This window comes from Cydia pomonella, chromosome 11 (genome assembly GCF_033807575.1).
Source record: "Cydia pomonella isolate Wapato2018A chromosome 11, ilCydPomo1, whole genome shotgun sequence".
Classification (NCBI taxonomy): domain Eukaryota; kingdom Metazoa; phylum Arthropoda; class Insecta; order Lepidoptera; family Tortricidae; genus Cydia; species Cydia pomonella.
Genome location: NC_084713.1, coordinates 9351954 through 9373199, shown reverse-complemented (window position 1 = coordinate 9373199; position 21246 = coordinate 9351954). Strand labels below are relative to the sequence as shown.

At 36.1% G+C, this 21246-nt stretch overlaps 1 long non-coding RNA gene and 1 other non-coding gene across 2 annotated transcripts in view; one reads left to right on the top strand and one right to left on the bottom strand.

Moving 5' to 3' along the window:
• LOC133522784 (uncharacterized) overlaps nt 1-21246 on the top strand; it is a 155629-nt gene that overhangs the window by 54260 nt on the left and 80123 nt on the right. The gene's annotated exons all lie outside the window — the stretch shown is intronic.
• Trnav-aac (transfer RNA valine (anticodon AAC)) lies at nt 999-1071 on the bottom strand. The gene has a single exon. It is a non-coding gene; the product is annotated as a tRNA-Val (tRNA).

The window sequence follows — 21246 nt, the reverse complement described above, 5'->3', positions numbered from 1 at the left end:
GCCGAAGGTGAAGGTTTGATTATCTTTTTTAAATGAAATACTTGTAATATTTATTTCAAGCGACTTCAAAAATAGTCCAAGATTGGAGGTACTGGTCCGAGAGGGCTTGAAAATAAGACATTATCTATCTGTTAACCTTTAGAGTTACGGCCCGATTCGAAGAATGAGATACGATAACGCTAAGTTCTGGTTTAGATAAGTTCTCATTCAGATATCGTTTGTATGTCGTATAATTGACAGAAGCACCTCGATTCGGGCAACCAATGTCATTTTGACGTTAGAAATATCGTAGATAGCTCTTACTCGGATCAAAGCGAAACGAAATAAACGTCGATTTTGACATTTCGTTTAGATATCGATCTTTTAAAGATCTTTCCAAGATTTTAAACGTGTCTTAATCATTCTTCGAATCGGGCCGTAGCCAGAGCCAGATCGGGCCAGAGCTTGATTGTCCTAATACACTACAAAATGTATCGTGAAAAGTACAAGTTGTGAAAACAGGCAAGTAAACAAGTAGCATAATTACGAGTAGCTATAATTAATATCAAAGAGAATTTGAAATAGAGGTGTATTGTCATAGAAAACTTTGTAGCGACGTAAATTTACTGCCATCTTTCGACACATAATTAAATCTTTCAGAACGGCATTTGACTTGACTTTAATCCTTATTCTTTTACTGATATGAGTTATATTTTTTAAATGCCAAAAAGTGGCGCCATCTAATAGATCAAAGGTATAGCAGCATCGTTTCGAACAATGGCGCCATAACCTTTAGGTAGTACCTACCCGGTAAGATGGCGCCACTTTTTGATCTTTAACAAATGGAACACATATCACTGAAATAATAAGGATCAAAGTCCAATGGCGTACTAAAAGTTTTAATTATGTCTCGAAATATGGCAGTAAAATTACGTCATTACAAAGTTTTATTTAACATTACACCTTTATTTCAAATATCCTTTGTTAATATGTGTTAAGGTTAGTAGTAATAAAAGAGTTGTTTCCGCCCGGGATCGAACCGGGGGCCTTCTGCGTGTTAGGCAGATGTGATAACCGCTACACCACGGAAACCATATCAACATGTATCAAAGTACGACTTAGTTATCAAATTGTTATATCTTGCATTTCAAATTGAGTGGTGTATAAATTACATATAATTATGTAGGCAATTTAACAATACATACATAATATTCCTACTACTATTATACTACTACTTACTACCAACGTATTACTTACGTATAAGTACTTTTAGACTACACTTTCACAATTTTTTTAGGGTTCCGTATTCAACTAGGAACCCTTATAGTTTCGCCATGTCCGTCTGTCTGTCTGTCCGAGGCTTTGCTCCGTGGTCGTTAGTACTAGAAAGCTGAAATTTGGCATGGATATATAAATCAATAAAGCCGAGAAAGTCGTACAATAAAATCTAATTTTTTTTTTGGGTACCTCCCCTACACGTAAAGTGGGGTGAATTATTTTTTCTTCAACCCTACTGTGTGGGATATCGTTGGAAAGGTCTTTCAAAATCTAATAGGGGTCTTCAACAAACATTTTTTGTTTGATAAAGTGAATATATTCGGAGATAAACGCTCCAAAAGAAAAAAAATGTGTCCCCCCCCCCCTCAAACTTTTGAACCATAGGTCCAAAAAATATGAAAAAAAATCTCGGAAGTAGAGCTTAAGAAAGACATTAAATGAAAACTTTAGCGGATATGATCAGTTTATTTGTTTTTGAGTTATCGCAAAAAGTTTTCCTTTCATAGTAAAAAGACGTACATCCACAGTTCATCCCTTGGTTAACAATCTAACTACTACTTACTTCTAACTAATACTTTAAGCTCCAGTTTAGCTTATTGTGATGGAGGAGTAACTACGGAACCCTACTCTGAGCATGGCCCGACATGCTCTTGGCCGGTATACTTATTTATGTATTTGTTTACTTATTACTTATGTATACTCTTTTATAGTTGCTTTGCATTGCCCGATAGCTTATTTCTTGCCACTGATTCGCTATCTGAAGGTTGTCTGGAAGAGATCGCTTTATACCGATAAGTCCGCCTGTTGTTACCTACTCATTTAAGTCCTGTCTTTGTTTGTATTATGAACTTTTCTTTGGTAGTGCACAATAAGGAATTTTATTATTATTACTATTCCTTATCGATTGAGTATTGTGGTTCCGTATCTGTAAGGCGTCCGGTTTCTAAGACGAAGGTTGTTAGTTTGGAGCCCGGGGTCGTACAGTTGGGTTTATTGAGTTAGCAGTCGCTTTACAGTGAAATAAATCTATCATACGCCTAGTTTCTCCTCTGTCTTGATCAGTCAGATGAGAGACACTTTTGTGAAAAAAGGAGTGCCACACAAATTGACTAAGTCCCAAAGTAAGCTCAATAAAGCTTGCTCTTTAGGTTACCATAGCTAACGCACGACTTTTATAGAATGTTACTGGGAAAACGCTAAGATTTAGTAACTACAAAAAACAATAGAAAACAATGTAAGATGTTGAATTGAAGACTCGCTAATTCGAGTTCTGTGTCGCTGCGGCAACGTCGGCTTGCGGCGGCACGGGCTTCCCAGTTGCTCTGGATTTTTGACTTTCGGGACTATCTATTTTATCCGAATCTGCATAATTTATACTTATTTTATAGATACTTATTACGCTGAGTATTAATTCCTTCACTTTTTAAAGAAAATATTAATACATAATAAAGAGAAGGTAAAGATTATAATTAAATTCCTCCTAATACTCGTAGTGGCGTCTCTATACAACAAAAGAGTGCTATTTACGGCAGGGATGATGATGTAATTTTATTTTACTGAGTTGGTCCTTATATAAAATTTTGACGTTACGTTACGCGTGGTGCCATCCAAATATTTTTTTTTAGTTTTGCTACTTGGTCCAGTTTGTTATCAGTTTCGTCTAAAACAAGGGTGTTTTATTCATTTCCCTTCTTTAATTTATTCGTTTTCATTATATGTATGTATGTATGTAAACGGTGCGGTCGGAAGCGGTAGTGGCCGAGTGGATATGACGTCCGACTTTCAATCCGGAGGTCGCGGGTTCAAATCCTGGCTCGTACCAATGAGTTTTTCGGAACTTATGTACGAAATATCATTTGATATTTACCACTAGCTTTTCGGTGAAGGAAAACATCGTGAGGAAACCTGCATACATCTGCGAAGAAATTCAAAGGTGTATGTGAAGTCCCCAATCCGCAGTGGGCTGGCGTGGGGACTATAGCCCGAGCCCTCTCGCACATAAGAGGAGGCCTGTGCCCAGCAGTGGGACGTATATAGGCTGAATTATTATATTATTATTATTATGTATGTAAACACTTTATTGTACATAAGGGACAGGTAAAGATACAATAAAATAAAATAAATGTTGGCAATGTACAAAGGCGAACTTACCCCTATAAGAGATCTCTTCCAGTCAACCTTTGAGAAATTGAGAGTTAAAAGTAAAACTTGAAAGACAAACGAACACTATGTACAAAAAAGTAAACTATGGTTCAATCATATACATATATATTAACGGTTTAGTTTTTTTCGAATAATTGCCTATAGGTTTTTATTTTAATTTGTAGACAGAAAATATAAATATGTACATAAAAAAAATATGAAGGCCTACTTTCGATTTATTCATTTTGTCGAGCACAAGGAAAACCTATTGTTTTAGCAATTTTTACCACAATAGTACACTGTATTTATTGCTTTATTTCAATTGTTAAAAGTAAGTAAATAAAAATTGTGTATTTCCTCGACTAAACCTAAATGTTAATGACAGTCCGAGTCGTAGTAACGTCTTTATAAATAGATACGTTCAGAATCATCCTGAACAATATACTGTATCGATTTCATCGAACTAATATACAATTTACCATATAACAAATGTGAAACTTTAGGTACATCTGCATCTATACTAAATGTAAGGGCGCGTCAGTAATAAATGCCTTTGTCCGAAATCGTTTGTCATGCGTGAACAATACTTGTCACACTTCTGTGAAATGGGACATGTCCTAATTCTAAAGAAATACCTATGAGTTGCACAAAACGACGTTCCACTATCAAAAGCACGTAGAATTTTAAAATATTTTACATCAAAAATATTATGGTATTATTATACTAATACATTTATTTATCAAATTCATAAACCACGACTTTTACTGTTTATTTGTGTAGATAAGACCTTATATAAAATCTATTATATTTCAGATACCGTAAAATGTTGCTCCAAATTTCGCTCTAAAATTTGATATTTAATTTAACTTTTAAAATTGTTATCGTTATTGTGGTAGGTGTGTTGATGTATATGCCGATTTAAATAAGACCATTATAGATCGTGCCATTCACGAATACGCGTGTCTCAACTCGTAATGTCATGTTATTAAAGGTTAGATTTGACAAATCTGCGCGTCATCGTGGGTGACACGGACTATACTACTAACTTGTAACACTGGAATGAGGTTGGGATATAGTTTAGTTGGAGCACAATTACCCTGTGGGGAACAAAGAAGCCACATTTTACGGTACTCTTTCCCTCTCTCTCTCTCTATTCCGAAAGTTTCTTCTTTACTAACATCAATTTACGTGAATATTGTGAGTTTCATTTGAAACCAGTATTACAACTTTAAATCTCAACTCACCTAAAGTAAAATAGCTAGCCTTGAATCCCAATTTTCTGAAACTAATTACGTGAACTTAAACTTCTGTAAAGTGAGGGCAGTTTGTTTGGCCTCGTTAAACAGACAAATTACTAGATGAATTGTAATAAAAATGTTGCTCATTTATTTAAGAAGTTTTTTATTACTTAATCTTACTAGTTTATGTAAATTACTTACTGAATTGCAATAAAATGTACTTAATTGTATTTGTTAAAAGCACTCACACGTAAACTTCAACATTTTCTATTAAAGCGTTATGCGTAACTAACATCAAACTTTCACATTAAGTGGGAATAGATATCGGCAGATGAACTAGTATGTACAGTCAACAATACTATTAGCTTAGCATCTATGCAGGGGGGTATCTTTTCTTTGCAGCTGACTTTTTTACGTTTATTTTGTTTCAAGTGAGAAACGCAATACGCTTCTGCTACTGACTATATTCTTCATTGGAGTTGACCAGTTAAATTGAACTTGTGTATAATGTAGCCGCAATAGTGGGCAGTGGATTTAGTATGTCCCTACCCTATACATTATTTTCTGGTAAAATTTAGTTCTTTTGAACACGCCTCAGTGAGGTTTAGGTGCGGCGTTATTTAATAACACTAAATGGACGTCCCATAGTTGACGTCTATTAGCGGTAACAGAGCGAAAGGCGAAATGACATGCTATTTGTTACTTAAGCTTCTGAATTGCTGAAGCATAATACTTACTATGCTTTATTGTGTGAAAGAAATTATATTTATATTTTATTGGTACATCATTGGAGAAGGCCTATTTATGTCCAATTGTCCAGCAATGATTGTATTCTGGCTGACATGATATTCTTTTCTTTTACCTAATAACGTGTACACATATCACATTGCCGTGCATTTACAGACTTATTATACTAAACATTATGCAAGATCGAATAAAAATATACATAAAGGTGTGCTTGCATGAAATCTTCAACACGCGAGTGATGGACAAGCGAAGCCTTATATTTTTGTTGGATGAAAAGTCGTAACTGCTATGGTATAGCTATGGACATACATTATTTTGTGTTTCGAGAGTAGTGTAGTGTAGTAAACCTGTTAGGCAAGTCTTACTGGGTCGGGGGCAACTGAAATAGCCGCGTTTGTAGCTAGTAATAACCGGTTGGGTGCTAAGTGGATTGATCTTGGGTTCACCTACAAGGGTTCTTGAATGTTGGGTAGAAATCGAACACGATGGACGATGGTGGGAATATCGATAAGACCGGGCGTGTTATTACTTGTTATGTTTTCGTGTAATACAGTAGAGTTCATCAATATGTACACATTTCTTCACCAAAATCTATTGCAACAAGGTGAAAAAATGTATACTTAATTATTAATAGACTCGACTGTACCTATAAAGTTGGTATAAACTTTTTAATAATACTGCACGCTACATTAACTTGACTCAGTGTCAAATAGCTATAACTTGGTTTTATAACTCCTTTTTCAGGTTAAATATGGACAATTCACTTTTATAAAATTTTACACATCTCAATTAGTTTATTTATGGTTTATCCTTTTCTTGCAAATACATATGACTAACGATTAATAGCTAATTTAGGCTTGTAGTGTATAAATTTCTATCTCAGCGTTAAAACCTATATTATTGCAAAGCAAGACACTATATACAATAAATATAAAAAGTCAGCAGTAGAAGTAACTAAGCGTGTGGGGTGGTCAAATTATCTACGCGCGCTCTAATTAAACGCGTGATTATGATTAAATAATTTTAACGCTTTCCCATTTAGCAATTTCTCCTGATTACTGTACCTACCACAATGTATGTTAAATTAACAATAATTGCTTACTATCAGACGATAGCACATTATTTTAATAGTTCCATGTTTGTTTCAGGTACGTAATCCGATATCATCGATCTATAATCATCAAATAAAATACCTACTCATGTGGCAGTAATTATCAAACATAATTCAATAACTATTACTAAAATTAACACCTGACGCAATCTCGTGGCTTGAGACTCTGAATGTGGATTTATAGTTATATTTATTTAGCTATATATTGTTTGAAATGTTTATGTTAATACGCCATACGATTAAATAAAAATAAAGTAAATCTAAAATTAAATGTCCAAAACGCAATTTGTAATAACGAAATTATCTCAGCGCAGATGCGATAACCTTTTCATAATCTATAGCTTGTCCCTTTTAAAGAAATTTATATTTAACCCTTGTCTTTTTTAAAGGACTACATTTTTACGCTGCAAATTAGGTTAATTACGCGAAGGGTTAGTGATAAATGTCTCCCTTTAGAATTTACGTGCTAAAGAAATTAAAGGTCGTTAGTGGACGACACGACGTGAAAAAATGTTGACGCACGATGAGCATCTATGTCTCTACCTGAACTAGTAGTCGTGCTGTTGCGTCAAATAAAAGTCGTGACGTAAATAAAGACTGGATTTGGCTTGCACTAAACTACAGAATTACCCGCGCTGTGTGTACTCGTACGGTACGTCGATTATCCAACATGTGCTTCATGTGTATATTTTTTTATTTAATAATTAAGAATCATTTAATTTTGTAGCCACAGTAAATTTACTGCCATCTTTCGACACATGATTAGAACTTTTAGAACTTAAGCCAAAGGTATGGCGCTATTGCTCCAAAAGATGCCGCCATACCTTGGCGTATCATCTAGTAGATGGCGCCACTTTTTGATATTTAACAAATTTAACTCATATCTGTGATAAAATAAGGATCAAAGTCAAATGGCGTTCTAAAAGTTTTAATCATGTGTCAAAATATGGCAGTAAATTTACTGCGGCTACAAAATTTACTTTCACAATCCACCTCTATTTCATATTCGCTTTAATACTAAGTATACTATTTACAAATAAACAGCTCTTGTACGTGGAAAATTGGATATAGTTATTATCGTTAATATATCAAGTAAACTATCTATGCCCTTCGCTTGACACGCACAGTTATAAGATCCTACTTTAAACATTTGTAGGTATAAAATGGTTCAGTGGAAATCAACAAATTAAAAATACGTCTTCCGACATGACAAGTTTATATTAAAAATTATATACCAGTGTTGGGCAGCGAATTACATCACTAATGCTTTGACAAACAAACTATGACGAGAAATTATGGTTAAACATGCTGTTGCGTATGCGTGTTTCGCGACAAGCTATTTAGCTTAAGACGAGGCAGCTTGTGGCAAGGCTGCTCAAATGGAGACCTGTCTTAAAGACGACTTGATGTTATTGCTTGCACACGAAGTCGATTCTTCTCAGCTTTGGAAGGGGCAAAGGCTATAATAATATTAAAGAGTCTTGCGAAACTAAACGGCAGTCGAGTTTTTGTCATTTCTTTAATTATTGGGAATTAGCCATGAGTATACTCATGTTGGCTTATGACAAATTTTTCATATGTGATATATCACATATGAAAAATTAGTCATGTGCCAAGATTTATTCACAATGTGGGGTTCGTTGCGTGACTATGAAAATTAAATTACCATAATAATATATATATATACATAATATACAAGAGCAAACTTCCAGTATATGACTAGTAACGGATATGTTGTCTTATTGGTGAGAAAATATAAAACTAATTTTAGATTCAGTTACGGGTTACATGGACCAGGTGCTCGTTTCTCATAGAATTAAATATTCCAAGTACACACACACAGACTGACGAATCTTATGAATTTCAATGTCTACACATTAATCATTTAGTCGAATGTCTAGTTCGAAATTAGATCTCGTTTTATTAACTATTTACAACTTGTAATAGATGCATTTCTAAATTATTTTAGGTATGAGAAGACGACCGACCGACTACGAAGCTGATGGTCCCGGGTTCAAATCCTGGTAAGGGCATTTATTCGTGTGATGAGCATGGATATTTGTTCCTGAGTCATGGGTGCTTTCTATGTATTTAAGTATTTATAAATATTTATATATTATATATATCGTTGTCTAAGTACCCTCAACGCAAGCCTTATTGAGCTTACTGTGGGACTTAGTCAATTTGTGTAATAATGTCGTATAATATTTATTTAATTATCGCTTCTAATTAATTGATGCTTTGAAAGTTTTATGCAAGACTCCTTATTTTAATTCCTACTGGTTCAGTCTCATACCGTTCAAGAAAAGGGCCTATCTTAGCACATTCTATCTCTACGTCATGACTGACGCGGTGCGCCATCAAATATTTCATTAACGCTCGTTATCCGGGAAATTTGCCCCCACTACCATTTGCTAAATAACATCAACGTCACTTACATAACCTTACTAACTTAAGTAGGGGTTTACCTAACTCGTTAATGTAAATTCACAACACTAACATTTTGTACCTGACTGTATACCATTTTCCTTATAAATTTTTCTTCTTAATTTCCGTTATTGACAGATAACGCACCGTCTAAACTGTTGAAGAAACGAGCTTCAAATTTGAAACAAACATTCTTAAATGGCTGCGGAGGTACACTTATAATTAGAAGGGATTCTATTTTTCATTTCTCATGCTCTAAATTACATAAATCATTGTTGTTCTATGAAGAGTGCAGAAAGTGACACGTTTCTGCTCTAGAGCATCTTATTGGCAAATGGTGACCAAATTTCTTTGTTTAAGTCATAAAGCAAAAAAACATCACAGGCCTTCGCGTCTATTGCACACAATTTATGCATTGCTGTTTAAATATCGGGTTTGGTGACTGTGGAGACCGTTGCGGGAGCGGCACGACCTCCCATATTTTTGGCAGTGAAAGCTCATACCACCTGAAGTTCCAGTCCCGTTTTGCTTTCTGCGATACCTTCTGTTATCCTGCTGCGCCAAATTATGCCTAAAACGTTGCGTAGACAGCGCATGTGAAAAGCGTTGAGCCGTCGCTCTTGTTTTTCATACGTCGTCCAGGTTTCTGCTCCGTACAAGAGTATACTTAGAACGCAAGTATAGACTAGTATGCTATCATTTTGGTTCTAACAGTGAGATGTTTGTTACACCACACCCTTGACCGTAGCCTCCCGAACATGGTCGCTAGTTTGCCAATACGAATATTATTATTATATCTCCTTGGATTTGGATTTGGGCCTATAAATCCCGGTCTTTTGCGTGGGGATATAGATCCAACACGTAGAGGCCTCTTGGAGAGCCTTAATGTCATGTAGAACGCCTGCTGGAACCCGTTCACGGGCGCAACAATAGACACCCATGAACCGGTCGCAACAGGCATTGGGACTATTGTAGTAAAGTGAACAGTATAACGGTCTATGAATTGAAGTTTGGGAGGACAATGAGACTGGGTTATTGCAAAGACGTCCGGACACCTGCCATAACAATGTTTTCACTAGTTATCGAGGCAGGCGGTGACTCGCCGCCCACTAGATGGGCACCTGAAAATGCCGACGTGAAGTCGACCAGGAGCAACACCGGTGTGAGCGGCTCAGGGGTGTCGAGAGGTGTACGCCGCTTTCTACCCAGTGGCTGATAACAGCCACTATGCCAACTCGCGTCTTATGCAAGTTTTCACTTCCACCCCTGGAGCATTTAGCTCTAACGAGTCCTCTCTGGACGGCCAATGAAGGCAAGCCAGAGCTGAGAGTCCTGCGGGTCCCCTTGGGGTCCACTCCGGCCGATGAAGACACGCCGGAGACGCCCTGACCGACTCTCGGGAGTACTCGGGTCCGTGGGGTCGTTACTCCCCAACAGCTCGCCACAAGCTGCCCTGCGGAAATGGATGTATAACCATACAGAAATGGATTGCTTTATCAGAAAACACAATCTCCGTAATGAGGGTTCCATTGGACGGTTAACTCAGTCTTAAAACAAAGAAAAAAAGGGCGGTGTTGTGACGGTTCATACAAAATGAATGTGTGTGAGTACTGCACCCTAAAATGGAATTATTTCAAGAAATTTCGCTGTTTTCTTGCATACGAGCGAATCGGACCAATTTGAAGCTTTGCCACTGCACTCCGTGCTTAATGTATGCACGTAAGTGCACATTACTCGCTGTAGAACCCCTACGGCGTAGCACTTAGGTGCCGTTGCAATTCGGGTTCGTAGCACCAAGAGCGCTACGAACTGCAGCGGCATAATTTAAGCAACCATATTGCGCACTTTTGAAGTTTCATGCTTTTTATAGTTTCAACTACGTTAATTAAAACATAATATTAACTCACTTAGGCTGAATATGCTTGCACTATAAAATAATTACGAGTGTCGTGGCTTACCCATACATCAGCATTTTGTCACAGTTTATATTAAATTTCAGAGCAAAGTTCAAACAAGTCATTAAATTTTTAGTGCTTTTAGCAAAATTAGAGCTTAGTATAAATTTTCAAGTAAAACCTTTAGCAATTGGAATAAATTCACTTAAGTAATTAATTTGTACATACAGGAGGATCGCTTCAAAGTTAGAGACAATATCAGTGCATTTTCTAAGCATAGCAATTTCAATTTGCAAATTTAATGAACAAACAGGAATACAATCTCCCTCGTAATGAGCGTACAAAGTAGGTATAGATAGTATTGGAGAACGGTAATGCTGAAACTTGTTGAACGTGGAAGCCAGTATTGTTATTGGCTATGCGAGCTCAAGCGACTAAAATTTTGAAGGTACCAGTGTAACGTTATTTTTAGATAGACTTTATACTCGTAACTCAAGGGTTATCCATCTACAAGTAAAGTAGAAGCACTCGTCTTAGTTTTACGAGATTCTGTGTTTAAAAGACTGCAGACTTGTGAGTCGAGTGGTTTTTAAATCTGTTTCAAAAGAAAAGAGACCTTAATAATGAGTACGGCTTTAAATTTGAAGTTCCTGATTTTTTTGGGTGTAATGAAAATGATTTCGGTTAAGATTCTTTGTCTATTTAAATAATTAAGAAAAATATGAATAGGGCGTACTGCCATCTAAAAGTAAGGCAACCCCTCTGTGTTGCAGGTGTCCATGGGCAACGGTAATCGCGTACCATCAGGCAATTTGTCTGCTCGTTTGCCTCCTATAAGAAGCGTGTATGAACTAAGCGACCAAAACGTAACTGTATAGGGAGCGTGCATGAACTATAGGAGGCAGCACAGGAGCCGTCAGATTTTTGGCGCAAGGCGTAAATGTGATGTTTATTGTTCCGATGTAGCCTATACAAGATGGCAAAACCTACTATGCACAAGAAAACACGTGACGTGTAAATGTACATGTATGTATATTATTCCGATTCCGACCACAAGATGGCAGACCTTTTCCAACGCGCACGATCCTTATACAATACAAAAATATATATTTTTGCAAAATAGATGACTAATACAAAATAACGCAAGTCCCTGTTTTTCAATTTGATTCAAAACTGAAGCTCCGAACAATACCTATATACTGATCGTAAAGTCAAATGAATATCTAATCATATATGATTTTATATGTAAAGTTGAAAGTTATAACACAACTCTTATTCAACCGAGCAACCAAGTTACCCACATTCGGCAATTGATTGAAATGACGCCTCTGACCATTAGATACACAAGCTAAGTGTATATTTGTATAGTGCTAAAGCAATCTGGTTAACCAATTCGTCAGAGCTGCGGTTTCTGTGGCTTAAAACCAAGCAGACCGCATTAAATGCGTGGATACAACAATAAATAAACGAGAGAAATATAGCAATGGTAATCAAAATGTGGCTTTATGATTTTCATAGATATAAATTTATCATACCTATTTTTTTTAATACTACTTCGTTGGCAAACAAGCATACGGCCCGCCTGATGGTAAGTAGTCTCCGTAGCCTATTGACGCCTGCGACATCAGAGGTGGACGTTGCACCTCTCCCACTACCCTACCACTCCGCACCCTCTTTGAGCTCTGGCAACCTTACTCACCGACAGGAACACAAATGAGTAGAATCTAATGTTATTTGGCTGCTGTTTTCTGTAAGGTTTGGAATGACTGCTGCGCTGTGCACTACCACATAAAGCGTAATGACATTCACAGCGCCCATATCCCTCTTTTGGCCGTAGTCTAAGGACATTTCCATGGCCAAATATTCTAGTGACTTGGGAGACCTGTTTTTACTTGAGACATCTTAACACCAAACTAGTGTGGATGTTTGCAGAACTTACTTAAACTAAGCATTAGTTCAATAGCTGTTCAAAACAGATGCGCGAGTAACAACTCGAGTCATGAATCACGTTGTTTATTATGACAGTTTGCCAAACAATGTTACTGTAAGTAAATATTCTTTATTGTGCACCATACAGTTAAAAATAGACAGGAAATGAAAAAACACTTAAAAGTTAGGTAACAACAGGCGGTCTTATCGCTAAGAAGCGATCTCTTCCAGACAACCTTTGGGTAGCAGGAAACTATGAACTTACAACATTGAACGGGTAGTGCCGATATACATATAATACCTATACCTACCTACCTAGTGTACCTATATATTGTTCGTTAGATGGCACTGTTCCGTAATTGTGTACAATTTCGTTATATGACCTTACTCAAATATTATGTAAATTAAATAATTATTCTAGATTTCGGGCAAAAAGATAGACTACATTAATAAGGCCTATAAAAATGGATAATACAAGGGAAACACACTGAAGGCCGACCCGGTCCTTTCCTCCTTCCTTCCTTCATTCCTTCAGAAGGAGTTCGGGATGAGCACTCGATCGCTGTTCAGAACCGTCGATGATAAAGCACGAATTACAGTGATGATCACGGCAGATTTTTAGTTAAATAATTATATTCACTTAACATTAACTTGATTTTGTAACATTGCGGTCAAGCGGTATAATTAACTTATTCCAGAATATTAAGAACAAATTAGGAGGAAAATAATTACACAATTCAGCGATTTTGTAACGTTTCGTTATTATGTTTAATTCTCGGCGCGAAGCTTTTTCCAAACCACTTCGCTCGCTCGAACTAATTACGGGCACATTGTTTGACGAAATCAACTCAATTTTGTTGGACCTCTTGGATATTCTTTAGTCTTAAAAATAATGTTACCATGATATGACTGTTACTCAGTAGTTTTTTTTTTCAGTTTACTTCTTGTTCCTAGCGTTTGTCCCGGCTTATTGCCACAGCTCATGGGAGCTTGGGGTCCGCTTGGCAACTAATCCCAAGAATCGGCGTAGGGTCTAATTTTTAAGAAAGCGACCTTTCAGCTCAGAGGGGAAACTAGGCCTTATTGGGATAAGTCGGGTTTCCTCACGATGTTTTCCTTCACCGAAAAACAACTGGCAAAACTCCTCCTCCTCAATCTCCGGATTGAAAGTCGCACGCTCTTACCGTTAGGCTACCAATGCTTTCCCTAAGTTTTACTGCGGCTTTAGAACTTATTATATTAAACTAGGCTTTAAGTAAACTTTTTATGTTATTCCATAACGTTTATATTTTTTTACAAAAAGGTCTGCAGAAGCTAAAAGCAAAATTAAGCTTTAGTATTGTGAGTTTGCCTGAAAATCCTTCTTAATTAACTGCCGGCGACCGTGGGAGCGGACATGTAGGCGCCGGGTGCGTGCAAACCTTACGAACCTTTTTGCTTAGATTTTATGTATTCGTAAATTATAGTACCTAAAGTCATTTATTCCGGAGATACCGGAGATAAATATTGCACATCGGTCTTTGGAATGAGATGATTAACTGTTTTCAACGATTCCCAAACACTGACGACCGTCGTATTTATTAAGTGTTGTTTCATGTCAAATCAATACTGTACTTTATAGACTTTATTAATTGATGATATGTAAATTTTAAATGAGATAATCGTCACATAGTTAATGTGCTAGTGTGTAACAATGCTCTACGAAGCCGAAATTAGCCGAGTCATTTTCCAAAGACCGAGATATTTATTTCCGGGTACAGTGTACACACAACACACACAAGGTGTATTCGCATAATTTAGAATACTTCATAATGTGGGGAAAATCCGAATATCACCCTAAATTCCATTTTCGGGACTATACGACAATTTTAAGTAATCGGAATTACCCGAATACACCTTACCTACTTCATGTATGGAATTCATTCATGAAGTGGGTTGGTACCTATGTACTGATGTAGCTCGATGTACAGTCAGCTGAGAGAGAAATGTGACCCCCCCCCTCCTCCCTTCCCCTGCATAGAACGTTGTATGCAAAGACTACTTTAGGTGAAAGATATTTTTTGTGTACTAACGCAGCGACTATTTTTTTATTTGTGCAATGCAGCAGTAATCATTTCTAAGTAGAAGTATGACTTAATAGGTACGTATTTATCCGATCTGAACTTATGAAAATAAAAACATTATTACAAATTAATACAAAATGATTTTGGGAGTAAATAAGTTCACGAAGCCGTTGTGGGCGTCTCCCACGCCTCGGCCTACGTCTGCGTTGTATGCTTAGGTATATTTGTATAGAAGTGACCGAATAACTGCATATAACCTTACTCCTTACTACAGAATCCCCAAAGGCTATGTGTGTTCACCTTTTACTCCTTGTAGGCTCGAAAACAGCCTCAAATCGTTTGTATAATGTATTTTAAAAATATGATATCAACTTGAATTCAGTGTGATTCGCTAGCACTAATACCTATATTGGTGTGACTTGAACGCCTTGAGAGTGACATGTCTCTCTCTGTATTTAATTAAATATCTAGTTCTATTTTACTCCCTATGTAATAAATTATATAACATATTGCGACGACGCTTACATATAACAAAAAATTAAAAAAACACTATTTGATAAACAAGATGTTTAAGTATAAATATCCTTTTCATATCTTTGGTTATTTGCATGTCTTTGTGACGAAACATGTTCCTTTTTTATATGTATGTACCATGTTTTAGCAAATAAAAATCTTATTCTGATTCTGATTCATTAAAAGCTGTTCATAATTCGTATCTTAGTGACACATATTGCATGATTTCCTTTAAGTCAACGCGAGACCCTTTTACGCCTAAATGTTGTTTCAAAAGTTACAAAATATACGAAAAGGGATCTTTTTAAATCTCCAGCTTATTCAGTTTTAATTTATTTCACGGCTACCCGATAAAAATTTAATTAAGCCTTTCAGTTGACGTTCAAAGGGTTTCAAATAATAAAATCGGATGATAGAAACTTTTTGCGTCATACTTAATCTCTTGGAATGAAAATATTTTTCATACCACTCTTACACTGTCCTATTTTATTAAGTTGAAAAAAGGGTTACTTATTTCTATCCCTCGGCATACCAGGTGGCGTATTTTGATAAAAATTTAAAAAATACGAATATTTTATTATCAAAAATACTTTTTTTCTATTCATACAAAGATATCCACATAAATAAGGAAAAAATATAATGCAATTATTAGGTACACATTGTTCCACAATAATAGATCCATTCGCATTAGTATTTTTCACCTGGTATGAGTAGGAATGATGAGGGCTATTTATGTATTCAACGCATTTAGATATTAAAATAACAATAGGTGTCCTGTTTTATACACTTATATAATACTTACTTATAATCGAACTGATCTAACCTTTTTTGATAGAGGAGGCAAACGAGCACACGGATCACTTGATGGTAAAATGAGTCAAGGATCGAACGTTCGCGGCAGCAGTGCGGCAAATACAACGCTGCGCTGCTGCAGTCGCCATCTCAATATAACCTGAAATACATAAATACATAAATTGATTCTATCTCTTGATGAATAAAATAATTTAGATCATAATAGAAAAAAATACGGGTTAATTTAAGACTGTCTTTTTAACACGTTATGTCTCGATGTCTCTTGCAATAAATACTTGCTCCTGACACTTTGATCACGTCTGAGAGGAATTTATTTTGTATTAGAAGAAAGGCGCAAGTGCCCTGAGTTTCCCAATGAAATAAAGCTCTTCTAAATATGAGTTCCATGTTACGTTTCGGTAATAACAGGCCTTAAATTAGAGCCAAGGTGTTTTTATAAATCCAATATTTTTAACTGCTGAAGAAAGTAAGTGGAAATACAACTGGCATAAGGGTTTTTATGGATTAAGGTGTCGCATACTTACTATACTTAGTTGCCGGCTGCATTGTCGCTGAATGACAATATTAGATTCCTTGCTAATATAGTTAGCGCTTCAACAAAGTGTAGCAATGGAGCCGCAATTGAAGTTTTACTATTACCTATTTATACAATTGTTTCATAGTAAATATATTCAACTAACCTCTGGGGAGGCCTTTGTCCAGCAGTGGACATCTTTCGGCTAAAATGTTTAGTTAAAATATTTTTCCTGCGTAGGTTGTCTTCTGAGGAATATGATTAATTTTACTTCGTAATTTTATAATGATTCACTACCGCCCAATTTATAAGACACTGATAATTCAAGCAAGGTGACATTGTCGACTTTCTCTCCTTTCCATAATAGGGAAGCCGCTAATCGGCGTAACTTTCCAAATCCCTTAATGCCGATTGGACCAAGGCGCCAATTCAAAAATTACAACCGCTTCACCCTTAACTGGCCAGTATAGGACTGATCTCTAATATACGCTTAGTTTCCATCAGTCTAATGGTCAAGTTATATTAGCAACGAGCTCACAGTGTGGTGCACAGTGGTTTATGAATAAATGGCCAAAACGATCGTGCGCAAATGCGGCTAAGCCCGGATTTCCATTCTTTGTTCGACTGACTGAAGTTGATAACTTGGCTTAATTTATTACCGTACCTGGATCCCAGTTTTAAAGTTTCGGAAAAATACCTGCTATAGTTAAGCGTGTTTGAGTTTTCTTGAGAAGTTTGTCTTCTTTTGTAATATGGCATATATCTATGCAAGTGAGAGCGTAGTGTATAAATACCCCACCAAATGCATAGAAGCTTGGCTCTACATAAGATCTTTTCTTTTACATGAAAATTATTTTGGTGGAACTTCACGTATTTTTTGCTTATGATAATATTTTTTTTATTTTGTTATTTATTTATTTCTTTGGGGTATAGGTATTTCTTACACATCGGAGGTGCAATCTGCATCCTTTCCATCTCATCAAGTTGTAGCGCCTAACAACGCAATTGTTTTATCTAGCATGTTTATGTTTGTATAAGTAAATACATTCAAACTTCCATCCCCTAATTTAAACCCTGTATCAATTTTCAGACCTCTAGCATCAAAATTCGCGAAAGTCTTATACAAACTTCAATGTTTTAGGATTTTTTTGTTGTTTGTGTAGTAATTACCAAACACACCAAACCAAACATACCAAAACTAACAATATAACAAAATTTAAGCTTTCTATGACTTCATGGAGTACCCTAAGAATTTTGATGAACATCAGTGCGTGAGTGAGTGAGTATGTGACGAAATCGGAGTTTTATTAATATCAATAAAATCTAAATAAAGTATTTGAGCTATTCAATTTATTTTTTAAGTTTAATAAGTTCACTATTGATATTATATCCCGAGAATTTTGTTTATCTGGTATAATCCAGACCCAAGTTATGGGTTCAAAAAAACGACGAAGCGTTTCGAGAAAAGTTAGGTAGTGCCCTAGCTTGCGCTTCGCATGGCTCGTTTTGACGGTCAGATATATAATACCGGATCTTTTCAAAATTACAGATAATAATATTTACAATTTTTTTGGGTACAATTTAATTACTTTCAATTTTTCTTTATTATATGAAATTTATTTCAGTTTATAATATGGTTGGTATGGTACGGTTTTGAAGGTTTCAGCCCTTTACTTGTGCGCCGACAAGATTCAGTCAAGCCGTAAATATGCAATTAACTAAAATTAATGTATTTTTGTGGTGTAGATCACTTCTAAACATCACCCGTCTCTAGAAGTTATACCAATGTTCACGTTTTGTGTAAACAAGGCAGTAACGTTGTTACAAAATACAGCAACGCGTATAGGTGGAAATGTTACTCTCCTACAATTTACAACGCTGCTATTTCGCGCCAAGTACAATAAACAACCAGCATTGATGATCCTAACAATTTCAGAGATCCGACGGACGATAGTTTCGTCTAATATCAAGAGAAATATTTCATTTACTTTAAATTACTTATATTGTTAATGCAAATATATTTTTTTAATTAGTTTGCAACATGTGACAATAATATATGTACTAAAGTGTAATATTGAATGTTTTTCTTGTGGACTTATTAAGTCTCTGGGGGACATCCTTTAATTACCTACGTCACACGATTAGAGGAGGGAAGGGGGTCATGAATATGTGATATGTTGTGACAAGGGGACCAACTTTGTGATATCACTAACTTCGTCTGTAACCGATTTTTTTGTTGTTGTTATTTATGTAATTTCTATTTCTAATCTGTTTAGTTTTATGAGATTTCTAATAGGTACCTATTTCTTTCATCCAAAATATAAACGCCTCAAATTGCCGATTTAACTAAAAATAAAATTGACAAATATATGACGTCATACCAGGGGGGGTTAACCAAATGTGACCAGGTCTGACAAGGCTCCCCTCCTTGGGTGAGAGGGGCCCAAAAATCTTAAAATTCGTGTGACGTAATTTACGATGCCCCCCCCCTTCAGACCATGAAGCTTAAAAGTAAAGGTAATAAAAGGCGGTTCATGCTAACCGGGTGATTTAACTCGCATTTTTTTTATGGAGGATAGGCAGGCGTTTGACCACAAACATTGAGCATTTTTTCAGGCGAATATAAATCCAATACATATTAACAACTTTGCTAAAAACATTTTCCATTGTGTTTCAGTAATGGCTATCGTTAATGGAACTCAAATAATAAATAATAGAGAGCTAAAAACTTCGGAAGACAAACATAATTATTTTAAGTATATTATATTTATTGAAATTGGTGTTTACCTACACTATAAGAGACCTTTCGATAATAGCTTGCTTGTTGTTTATATACCTACTACTTAAATGTACATTTACATTTAATATCGTACTAAATTGCCTATTAAATGGGGTAAAAGTTTGTTAATGTATCCTTCGTACCTGCTTTATTGATTGCTCGGCCGCTTACAGTCTGAAATTAGTAGGACAACGCGATTAGACTGTCTGATGATGCCCCAGGGGAGTATCAATAGGTACCTAATGTGATTGTAGGTGATACAGGTAAGTGAGGTTGTAATTATGTCGTTCAAAGTATTAGCGATTTTACTATTTCAAAATATTCTAACGACCTCAATTACATAATCACATTTAAGTAAATTCGCGATCCTCTCGCTCGTTTTTGCCCAGAACGTTCAAGTTGTAGAATAAGTTACCTTCTACTTTTAGGTATTTAAATAAACGTAAACAAACAATTTGTACATTTTCGGGTAGTTATAGGTAACATTTATTGGTTAACCAACCAAATACAAAACCGCCTGGATCTGTCACTGATCGACCTGACTACATTATTAGATCGTGTAATGCCCTCATCTACCCTCAACTGGCTTAATGAGTCATTTGAGTGTAGATTTTGTTTACGTACAAAATGTACTGTTACGTGTCAAATGTAATGTTATACCTAAAAATACAGACTTTATAGGTGTTCCCTTGCGCTATGACATGGTGTTCTTCAAGATGGCAACTCCTAAATGGCTCCTCTGATATTGCTTATGTCCATGGGCGGCGATTACTGCTTCCTATTAGGCGGCTCATCTGCTTGTTTGCTACCTATTACATAATAAAATCGTATTTATTTCAATCGTCAGTGGTAGAGTATATTCCTTGTCGGATGTCTATATTTTTCTATGCGACTTCTTCATTTTCCTCGCGTTGTCCCGGCATTTTGCACGCACTAGTTTTTACGAAAGCGACTGCCATCTGACCTTCCAGCCCACAGGGTAAACTAGGCCTTATTGGGATTAGTCCGGTTTCCTCACAAAGTTTTCTTTCACAGAAAAGCGACTGGTAAATATCAAATGATATTTCGTACAAAGTTCCGAAGAACTCATTGGTACGAGCCGCACTCTCTTACCGCTAGGTCATCACCAGCGCTCCCATTTTTTTTCTATGTGACTATAAACATTTAATTATTTGTATAAATGTTCGTGAGGCTTTTAATTTAGCGGCAAATTCTAATGAAATCTGTGTTGACCCTTTTGTTAAAGGCGACATTTGAATTCTGACTGCACCTGCAGTATTTTACTGCCGCAGCATAGCTGCTGACTGCAATGCTGCAAGAAATGTCAATTATCCAGATATCAGTATTGATTTTGACAGCGATCACGGAACCCAATATATTTTTCATCGCTTTGTTCTCGAGTTTTCTATCTCTAAAACTTTGTCCGAACTCCAGTATACGTCAGTCTATGTGTATCGATTGGTAACATCGGTGTCCGGGTCAATACGGTTTAATTCCACTGTGGAGTAATTATAGAAGTGGCCAGTACCCTCCAGTGATAAAATCGAGTTTCGTGAGGGTACGTAAATACATACCTGTATGGCTGTGTCTATATACGTCGGGCGTTGTAGCTGATATCAAGGTATTTTTCTGCCGTGTGTTTAAACCCTGAGATGAATATATTTTTGGTGCTGTTTCTAACATATTTTTTTTAGCAAAATATATGAATTATGATTTTATTAGCAAAATCTGAAACGTGACATAAAAATAACAGGATATTATTAAGAATTCGACGGATTGAGAATGTTACTTTTTTTTATGAGAAAGGAGGCAAACGAG